This window comes from Lynx canadensis, chromosome B4 (genome assembly GCF_007474595.2).
Source record: "Lynx canadensis isolate LIC74 chromosome B4, mLynCan4.pri.v2, whole genome shotgun sequence".
In the NCBI taxonomy this organism is placed as follows: Eukaryota; Metazoa; Chordata; class Mammalia; order Carnivora; family Felidae; genus Lynx; species Lynx canadensis.
Genome location: NC_044309.1, coordinates 64441022 through 64449572, shown reverse-complemented (window position 1 = coordinate 64449572; position 8551 = coordinate 64441022).

The following is an 8551-nucleotide window of genomic DNA, read 5'->3' as shown; positions in this document are numbered from 1 at the left end:
GAATCAATTCATAGCTAAGAACCCTCCACCAAACATATTAAAAACTCTTAATTCAGGGGGCACCTAGGTGGCTCAGTTGGTTAAGTAAGCATCCAACTTTGGCTCAGGTCATAACTTCACAGTTCATGAGTTTGAGCCCCACATTAAGCTCTGTACTGGTGATCTGCTTGGGATTCCCTCTCTCTCCCTCTCTGCCCCTTCCTTTTTTAATTTTTTTTTTTTTTATTTTTTTTTTTCAACGTTTTTTATTTATTTTTGGGACAGAGCGAGACAGAGCATGAACGGGGGAGGGGCAGAGAGAGAGGGAGACACAGAATCGGAAACAGACTCCAGGCTCCGAGCCATCAGCCCAGAGCCCGACGCGGGGCTCGAACTCCCGGACCGCGAGATCGTGACCTGGCTGAAGTCGGACGCTTAACCGACTGCGCCACCCAGGCGCCCCTCTCTGCCCCTTCCTTATGCATACTCTCTCTCTCTCTCTCTCTCTCTCAAAAATAAATACACTTAAAAAAAAAACCTCTTAATTCAGAAAAAGGTTTTGATATACTGGTTTTCCACTGTAGAAATTTTAGATAGAATGACTATATAATTTATTGTCAAAACTGGACCCTTTTGAGAGTAAAAAGGGTCATATTAAGAATTAATATTAGTATTGCTAAATAATATATAATTAATATAATATAACATAATATAATCATGTGATTATGTTATATAAATTTATTTTTTTTTCAACGTTTATTTATTTTTGGGACAGAGAGAGACAGAGCATGAACGGGGGAGGGGCAGAGAGAGAGGGAGACACAGAATCGGAAACAGGCTCCAGGCTCTGAGCCATCAGCCCACAGCCCGACGCGGGGCTCGAACTCCGGGACCGGGAGATCGTGACCTGGCTGAAGTCGGACGCTTAACCGACTGCGCCACCCAGGCGCCCCTGTTATATAAATTTATATATTATATATTAATATAATTATATAATTACATATAATATAATTAATATTAATCTAGTGTGGCAGCTTATTGATTTCAGCTCAGATGATGATCTCACAGTTTGTGGGTTTGAGGCCTTCATGGGGCTCTGCGCTGACAGCATGGAGCTTGCTTGGGATTCTCTCTCCTCTCTGTCTCTGCACCTCCCCTGCTTGTATGCTCTCTCTTTCTCTCTCAAAATAAATAAATGAATAAACTTAAAAAAAAAAAAGAATTAGGCTGAATTTGCAACAATGTGGTTGGAACTGAAGGGTATTAAGCTAAGTGAAATAAGTCAGAGAAAGACATATCATACGATTTCACTCATATGTGGAATTTGAGAAACTCAACAGATGAACATAGGGGAAGGGAAGAAAAAAATAAGATAAAAACAGAGAGGGAGGCAAACCATAAGAGGCTCTTAAATACGGAGAACAAACTGAGGGTTGCTGGGCAAGGGGGTGGGTTAAATGGGTAATGGACATTAAGGAGGGCACTTTTCGGGATGAACATTGGGTGTCATATGTAAGAGTTGAATCACTGGGTTCTACTCCTGAAAGCCAAGACTACACTGCATGTTAACTAACTTGAAAATAAATTAAAAAAAAAAAAAAAAAAAAAAGAATTAGGCTGAGGGGTGCCTGGGTGGCTAAGTCAGTTAAGCATCAGACTCTTGATTTCGGCTCTGGTCACGATCTCATGGTTCATGGGATCAAGCTCCGCATTGGGCTGTGCACTGACAGCTCAGAGCCTGATAGTGATTCTCTCTCTTTTCCTCTCTCTCTGCCCCTCCCTGCTATGCTTCTTTTTTCTCTCTCTCCCTAAATAAATAAATAAATATTTAAAAAAATAATTAGGCTGAGACAAGACACAGCTAAACCAGGGCTTATGGTCACCTACTAACAGGGGGCATTCTCAAGTGTGTAGTGTGAATAATATTGGCAGTCCAAAGGGAAGGTGTCTCAATTGATGATACGTGCTATGTATTTGGTCACAGTCTGACATCAACAAAAGTGTTCTTGATTCCTGCTCCCTTAAATCTTCCTTGAACTCCATGCTTGAAGAAGAGGTATGTTAGATGCATAATGGAAAGAGAGGCGCAGGTGTGTAAGATTTTCTCTGGTTTCAAGGAAAATAGCTATAAGCATATAGAGGAATTGTTCTCATTTGCTTTCTCTGTTGCTGAGACTTCCAGTTTGGTCTCCACCTATGGGCAACTATTAATAAGATCAGTAAGGACCAAAACTGCTCGAATTTGAACATAGCTGCTTGGGTCCTGATTGAATATTTCTGGAAACAGGATCTATGTTTCATTCGTTAACTGTCACTTTCCAAATCTTCATTTTTTTAAAGTGAACTCTATCCCCAACATGGGGCTCTAACTCACAACCCCAGGATCAAGAGTCACAAGCTCTACTAAGCCAGCCAGGTGACCTAGCAAATCTTCATTTTTTAAACCTTGTCAGCCATGTAGGTGTTACTTAAAACAGTTTCTACTACTTAAGCAAACCAAATAGAGGAGGAGATAGATGAACATCCTTTTAAACCTCCTTTCTAGTGTAGCACCATAAATAATAAAGATAGACAGCCATCTCAGAATTTTAGAGCTGGATGGGATTTTAGAGAAAGCCTAATATAGCCCATTTGTCTGTAAAATGAGGACTGAGGCTGAGAGTGTTAGGTGTGTTATCTAAGGAGTACAGATAGTGGGAAAAACTAATAGTTTGAGAAAACTAAGACCTATTAGTCTTATGACTCCTACTTCAGTGCTCCTGTACCACAGCTCATACCCACATTTTGTTGCTATTGTGAGGATGAAGGAGTAATATTCGACTTTTCTGTGTGGGGCAAGTAAATGAAAGGTATTTTTTTCCCATAATAATGTGATAGAAGAGTAAGAATATTAGAGTTAGAGGATATTTCTGGATTTGCTTCTCATTAGATAATTGACCATATATTCAATGCTTAAAATAGGAGCACATAAAGCCTTTATTGGAGACACACACACAAAAAAGACAAAAGTAAATTGAATCACAGTGGGAATGCTCTCCAAAATGTAGACTGATTGCTTATTGTTTTACTTCTTCTCCAATGGAGACACGAATTCAGTTAGCCTTGATGGCAGGAGAATGATAAGTTGATTGGTTCGCTTGTGCACTATGTCAGAGAGACCAGGAAAACACTAAGGTGACTTGAGAAGTAGGCAAATTCTGAAATTATCTTGTCTGAACACATTACCCTTTTGAACTAAGCTTTGCAAAATACAATCACAACTGGTGTCTCCAAGATTCTTTTGTTTCTAGGAGACAAGTCTGCTGTTTTCATCACAGTAACAAACAGACAAGCAGCTCCTGAAGTGTGATCCTGGCAGAGAGCCTGTGCAACAAAATACTGGTGTGGACTGCACCAGCTATCACAAAACTCGGAGCAGAAAGGGAGAGTGTTGGGGAAAGAGTTACTTGAGGGACAAAATTCAGTGCAACAATTGTGAAGGAAGACAAAATTGCAGATCGAAAGGGGAAGAGCTGTGTAAATTCTATGGCCCAGGACCCCTTTCTTTATCTGTATGCCTCTCACAGCACTCTTCCCCCAGGGGTGGACTTCCCTTGTCATATATTCCATAGTGTTTCTCCCCACCAGCCCCATCCCAACCTGCGTGCTCCTGGACAATCACCTTGAAGTCATTCCCTCTCTCTGCCCCAAGGCTGGGGGTGGCATAGGGCCCTGGGTCAGAAGGAGGAAGTGAGTGAAGAACAGGCCTAGTCACAGAAATAGAACTTCAGAAAATAGTTTTATCTCCATAAGGGCAGGGATCTTTCTTTAGTTCATGAATGTGTCTAAGCCATCAGAACAGTGCCTGACTCATCGAGTGCTTTTAGTAAAATTTGTTAAATAAATTTTTAAATGAATGAACAAACTTCTGAGTCCTTAACCCACTATAATGGTGGCAAACTACTTCTCCATCATTACTGGGCTCCTTCCCTCTTCCAGGATTTCTAAAATTTGATCATCTTACATGATGCCCAGGAAATAATAATCTCCAGTCTGTTCTGGTCACTCTAGCCATCCTTGTTGACCAAGCCCACAGTGGTTCTCTGAGGCATTCAGATACTGCACTGCCTCAAATGAAGCAGGGGAACCTTGGATGAAGCCAGGAACCCCAGGCTTGTAGTGCATCAGGAGAGCAGCTCTTTGAGGCCAGGGAGCAATGCCAGCTCCTCTTGAAAGTAGGGCCAACAGCCTGGGCTCTCTTCCCTGGGTTGGGGCCCTCGTTAACAAGGAGAATCCTAAGCTCTTTCTCTTCTTGTTCTCCAAGATTATTTTCTCAAACTTTATCCTGTCTCTAGGTTTTCAACTTTTGGAAACAAAACCCCAAAAATGTTCCAGACTGACTCTGCATTCCTCCCTGACTTCCCCCAGGCACAGAGCTTACTACCAGCTTAAATGGTAGAATGGAAAGGGGAAAATGATGGAAAACAAAACAAAACAAAACAACAACCCATAAATATCTCAAAATATTATCCAGCCATATGGGTATGAGACCAGGTGCATATAGTTACAGCAACTATGAGTCCTACAGGTTATACCACTGACCAAAAAAGCAGTTTAAAAGAAAGAACAGTTGTGTGTATCCTTCTCTGAGGTCCAGGGTAGAGAGGAAAGTCACACTTAGTAACAGGTTTCTTTTTTTGTTTGTTTGGTTTTGTTTTATTTTTTGGTCTAATATCGTCCTGTAACCAACAGCTTTGAAGAAACTAATTTCTTCTAAAAATTGTTTGAATGTTAAGATGACCACCAGCTCAAAAAGCATCAGCGACACTTCAATAAAAGGACATAGACTAGGTCTCAAGGCACTTGGCTCACATAAATTTATACTTTCAATCAAATTTAATGGGTTTTCTTTTCTTGTGAGGAGGATGAGCATTATTAGTTTCACATATTAATATATTTTAGGGATATGATGAACTTGGGGAGTAAAAGCATCTTTCTCCTATCCCATCTAATGCAGAAGAAACTTCCTGGAAGGAATTCATTTGGAATGGAAGGGGAGTGATTTTCTTGCAGATAAGGATGGGCAGCGTGGGAGGATTCTTAATGATTTATGGTGTGGGTTTCACGAATATTGGCAACTATGAAGTCAGGAGAGAGGGTGAAATTATGAAGCAGATTGATTTATTGGTTACTATACAAAGACAACAAAGGCTTGAAACTAGCTTTTAGAAGTGATTCTTTATCTTTTCTCAAGTAGTAGGAAATAGGAACATAATGGAAATACTTCATCTGGAAGTATTTGGAAGGCCATCGCTAAATCCCTGAAGGGACATACAATTGTCAGCTCTTGCTCCCATCCACTCCGTTTGCATCCTGTGCCACGACGTATGTTCCAGAAGAAACCTATGCCACCTGTCTTCAAGAGAGAAAAGAAAATATAAGTAGGAATAATATTTTATAGTGATTATAGTGGTCAGAATTCCTCAGGCTCCTTTCTGCTGTGATTTTTCTATGACCTTTAAAGAGCTTATATTTTAACCCCAGCCAGATCTCTGCTGTAATTTGAATATGTTCCATGCTATAGATAGAGAAATGCTTCAGATTTAAGCAGAACTGCCTAGCTTTAAACTGCTGGGCATAACCTGTGAGAAAACATTTAAAACAGTATTAATCTTAGGGGTGCCTGAGTGGCTCAGTCAGTTAAGCATCCGATTCTTGATTTTGGTTTAGGTCATGATCTCATAGTTGTGAGACTGAGCCCCATATGGGGCTTTGCACTGAGGATGGAGCCTGCTTGGGATTCTCTCTCTCCCTCTCTCTCTCTCTCTCTCTGCTCCTCTCCCACTCGCAAGTGTTCTCTTTCTCTCAAAATAAATAAACTTAAAAAAAAAACAGTATTAATCTTTACTCTTTTTGTGCCTTTTTTTCTTAATTTTTTTTAAATGTTTATTTTTTTTTTCAACGTTTATTTATTTTTGGGACAGAGAGAGACAGAGCATGAACGGGCGAGGGGCAGAGAGAGAGAGGGAGACACAGAATCGGAAACAGGCTCCAGGCTCTGAGCCATCAGCCCAGAGCCCGACGCGGGGCTCGAACTCACGGACCGCGAGATCGTGACCTGGCTGAAGTCGGACGCTTAACCGACTGCGCCACCCAGGCGCCCCTTAAATGTTTATTTTTGAGAGAAAGAGACAGACCGAACATGAGCAGAGGAGGGGCAGAGAGGGAGACACAGAATCCAAAGCAGGCTCCAGGCTCTGAGCTGTCAGCAGAGCCCAACAAGGGGCTGGAACTCAAGGACCACAAGATTATGACTTGAACTGAAGTCACACACTTAACCAACTGAGCCACCCAGGCACCCCTTTTTGTGCCTGTTGAATGCTATTACAATTTTTTTTTTACATCTTGAAACCAAATCATATAAAACAGGGGTGCTCTCAAAAGTGAACATTTATGTGGCATTTTTTTGCAGGAAAGGGTAATTGTGAGATTGATATGATGCTAATTCAAGGTCAGCTAACTGCAAATTATCACAGTTGAGTCATGCTTTCTAAAATACTTTTTAACACTATTTATTTCCTTTTTAAGCCAATAAAAACAGCATGAATCAACTTATGCACCTTTTCTCACCCCAACCTCAGGTCATAGGTCCAGGCCCAGAAAATTTTAGCCATGTATATAATTCCAAAGGTTTAAATGTCCCACCTTTTTCTATCACTCCTGTTGGTCAGAGCCCCACTTTTCCTATTACACCAAGACACATTACAAAGGAAAATAATTTTTGTGGTTGCTGAGCTACTGGAAGTCTCACGTAGCATCTGTACCAGACTTCACTACCTGTTCATGAAATAGAACTAAACCTAAAAAGAAGAGATCAAGCAGAACCCATATCTGTTTTGTTGTGTGTTTTTTTAAGGATTTTTAAAGTAATCGTTACACCCAATGTGGGGCTCAAACTTACAACCCCAAGATCAAGAGCTGCATGCTCTACTGACTGAACCAGCCAATCCCAGAACCCAAATCTATTTTAAAAGACCTTACAATAAATTCTAATCTCAAATAGAAATTTTCTGTTTTTCATTATCCACAAAAGTGCTTCTCAAAAGTTCTTCAGTAATACTGAAACAGGTACATGTATAAGGAGAAGTACGATTTCTTGACATGACTAAGTAATTAAACGACAATATGAAGTCACACTTTCTGGTATAAGATTACTAACATACCTGTAAAAACCACAGATAGTTACTTATCATATTAACTAGAAACTTCAAGAATGAAACATACCTTTTAAAAATGTTCAAATCTTCCTGTGTATTAGGTACTAAATAGAAAACACTATCTGCTGTGTGCTCAGGAAAATTTCCTGCTACACATACTTATATATATCTCTGATCAAAATGTCACAAAATAAGATTGCAGGTGAACGGGTTATTATTACAAATTTTAAGATATTTTGATGAGCAACATGAGAGAACACACCTGCTTATTTTCTTCAGCATTTGGGATTGAGTTGCATAACCTGTTGAATAAGTATCTCAAATCCTATCACAGTTAACATTTGACAATGAGAATCTCACTTCACTGATAATTATACATGCAAAGAAACTAATTTTTTAAATAGCATTTCATTTTGTTAAATGATTTCTTAATGTTAAGAAATGGAAGTGGCTCAGTCGGTTAAATGTCCGACTCTTGATTTCAGCTCAGGTCATGGTCTCACACTTCATGAGTTCAAGCCCCACATCCAACTTCACACTCACAGTGCAGAGCTTGCTTGGGATTGTCTGTCTCCCTATCTCTCTGCCCCTTCCCTGCTGACTCTCAATTGCTCTCTCTCACACAATAAATAAATAAACATTTTACAAAACAGAAAGAAAGAGATGGAAATGTCTTGTAGGGAGTGGTCTGGCACATGGCCCAGACATCTGTTTCAGGATCAAGGCACTCAGTCCCCTAGCTGCTGGGCATATAGTTTGGTGATGGCTCACAGCTGAGCCTATTTTTGCATCTTGCCCTCTGCCAAAGCCTTGATCAAGATTTTGCCTACTCTCCAAGTGCATCCATCCCACGTTGAATGGCTTGTCAATAACCAAGTACAAAGGCCTGCCCCTTGTTTCAATTTAGAATGAATCTGAAAGGAAATCCCAGCCTCAGAGCACCCTATAGGATTATTTGAGGCTGCTATTGCAAACTGTTCATACTAAAACTTCACCCTCTACCTCCATCGCTGCATTACAGATGTTGTTCCAAGAATACACAATCCTTCTGCACACAAATCTCTAACTCGACCTTACACAGTTCGTATTGAAAGTAGTCCTAGAAATAAGACCCTAAAATGGATTTTGGGGGGCCTGGGAGGCTCAGTTGGTTAGGCATCAGATTCTCGGATCTCAGCTCAGGTCTTGATCTCCGGATGTGAGTTCAGGCACCACAGTTGGGCTCCGCGCTGAACGTAAAGCCCACTTAATAATAATAACAATAACAATAACAATAATAATAATAAACAATAAATAGGGTTTTGGAGCTGGATTCTATACCAGCCAACTGGCAATGAGAACCCCATCCATGGTGAGGAGTACTGATAGCAATCGCC